The sequence below is a fragment of the Kogia breviceps genome, chromosome 11 (assembly GCF_026419965.1).
Source record: "Kogia breviceps isolate mKogBre1 chromosome 11, mKogBre1 haplotype 1, whole genome shotgun sequence".
In the NCBI taxonomy this organism is placed as follows: domain Eukaryota; kingdom Metazoa; phylum Chordata; class Mammalia; order Artiodactyla; family Physeteridae; genus Kogia; species Kogia breviceps.
Genome location: NC_081320.1, coordinates 33,551,205 through 33,553,517, shown reverse-complemented (window position 1 = coordinate 33,553,517; position 2,313 = coordinate 33,551,205). Strand labels below are relative to the sequence as shown.

The 2,313-nt window shown below is 52.4% G+C and overlaps 1 pseudogene; it reads left to right on the top strand.

Moving 5' to 3' along the window:
• The first annotated feature begins 470 nt into the window (after nucleotides 1-470).
• Nucleotides 471-579, top strand: LOC131765987 (5S ribosomal RNA; annotated as a pseudogene).
• Nucleotides 580-2,313: the final 1,734 nt, after the last annotated feature.

Below are 2,313 nucleotides of genomic sequence, written 5' to 3'. Positions count from 1 at the left end.
CTACAAATATACTTGTGAAGTGAATTTTTGCTCATGCTGAGTTAACTGTAAAACCTGAGAATAGTGGGAATCCGTGTAGGACCCTCCCATAATAGTGAAGACTGCTCCCATGGACATTAGGTCATGGAAGTGTGCTACTACATAGCATGTATCCTGGAGCACAATGTCTGGGGTTGAGTTGGCTAAGATGATTCCTGTCACGTCCCCGGACATGTTCCCGGGCCACATCCCTGTGAGAGACGAGCGGGATCTGGGGCGGGGCGCCAAGCGCCAAAGGGTTTGCTGGGTCCCTCCCGCCCTGGGCTGGGAGGTCGCCAACCCCTCCACCACCCCGCGGTACCCGAGACCTCCATTCCCCTGGCTGGGCGGGCAGCGGGGCCCTGCCAGGGCGGGCTGGCCGCGGGGCTGGCGGTAAGGCGCACGCGCCAGAGAAGCTGGGCCTCAAGAGGCAGCCCGCGGTCCCCAACCCTGCGTACGGCCATACCACCCTGAACGCGCCTGATCTCGGAAGCTAAGCAGGGTCGGGCTTGGTTAGTACTTGGATGGGAGACCACCTGAGAATACTGGGTGCTGTACGCTTTTTGCCTCCCGCCCCGCCTTCTCCTTTAGTCGCCCGGGGCTGAGGCCGCCTCCGCCCCGGCCGGGCACCGCTGCAGGCCCCCACCTCCTCAGGCCCCTCCCACCACAGCGCGCGCCAGAGGGGGCGCTCCCCGCCGGCCTGGCCGGGGCTAGGGCGGCCAGAAGGCGGCTCTGGAAGGCAGCGGCACACCAGACGCTCTGGCGGTGGCTGGCCCGGATCCAGACTCCGCCGCAGGGTCGGGGCTAAGATACACGCCCATGAGTGGAAGTGCCTTTTGCGCTGTAGCTCTGTTTTTTAGATGTCTTAGGAAACACCATACACTTCTCCAGAGTGGCCGTTTGCAATTTACATCCCTTCCACCAGCATAACAAGGCTCCCTTTTCTCCATGGCTTATCCTGCATTTCTGGGTTTTACACTTTTTCACGATGGCCGTTTGACCGATGCGAAGTGAGACTTCTTCGTAGTACTGATGTGCATTGCCCGCTTGTTTCGTTGGCCAAAAAGGGCTTATGCGTTTTTTCCCTGAATATATTCAGGAAAAAACCGCATACGCCCTTTTGGGCCAACTGCATCATTGTTGAAATTCTGCCGCTTTTCAGGTGCTTTAAAGGCGACTCCAATCTACCTCTTGAAAACTGTTTCCTCCAATACTGCCTTGATCTCAAATCCTCTTCATTTCCTTACCTCAGTATATTTTTGGACAATTGTTATCATTTATAACACTGCAGGTTTGTGAATTGCAGTGCCCCTGAGCTCCATTTTTCAACTCGCCTTTTTGGAGTTGGCCGCAAAACCACAGGATTGCTTCAGGCCCTTTTCTGGTTCCAGGGGGCAGGCTGAGCCTTTGGTTAATTCTTCTTCCTGATTGGAAATTAGAGTGACATGTGCCTGTCCAAACACCTAGAGCTGGTCTCTCATTGGTTCCCCCTCTTCCCGTTCATCCTCTGGACAAATTGCAAACTGTACGAAACAGGAGGTTAAATAAAGGTGCTGATTCTCCAAGTGCGGAGATTGTTAATAAAGCGGCTGGAATGGCAAACCCGAGCACCAGGGATGAAAAATGAGATGTGTTTTAGAAACATTTCCCGATCACACAATGTACCATCCTATGAGTTTCCCATGCATGTTTTAGCTGTAGGAAGATTCCCTTGAACCTGGAGAGTTGGGACCCATGGAATGGGTACCACGCAGTATTACTTTAAAGGGTCTGCATTTGCTCACCCAACCTCACCAATCCTCTTGGCCCCAAGAGTGTCCAGCCTTATGTCTCATCCAGTTGTGTGTCTAGATGTGGTCAATCAGGGTTTCATCACAGCCCCTGAAAGAATTTTGTAAGAATGTTTCTCTCTTTCACTGTTTGTTTTTTTAATTTTTTTTTTTTATAATTTATTTTTAATGGGGTTCAGCTGATTTTCAATGCTGTGTTTATGCCGTTTTACACCCAGCTGATTCACTTACAGAGAGATATCAATAAATACTTTTTTTTTTCGTTACGCAGGCCTCTCACTGTTGTGGCCTCTCCCGTAGCGGAGCACAGGCTCCAGACGCGCAGGCTCAGCGGCCATGGCTCACAGGCCCAGCCGCTCCATGTCATGTGGGATCTTCCCGGACCAGGGCACGAACCCATGTCCCCTGCATCGGCAGGCAGACTCTCAACCACTGCGCCACCAGGGAAGCCCAATAAATACTTTTTAAGATTCTTACTAGGCAGATGTATTCTTCTGCAGTGAAT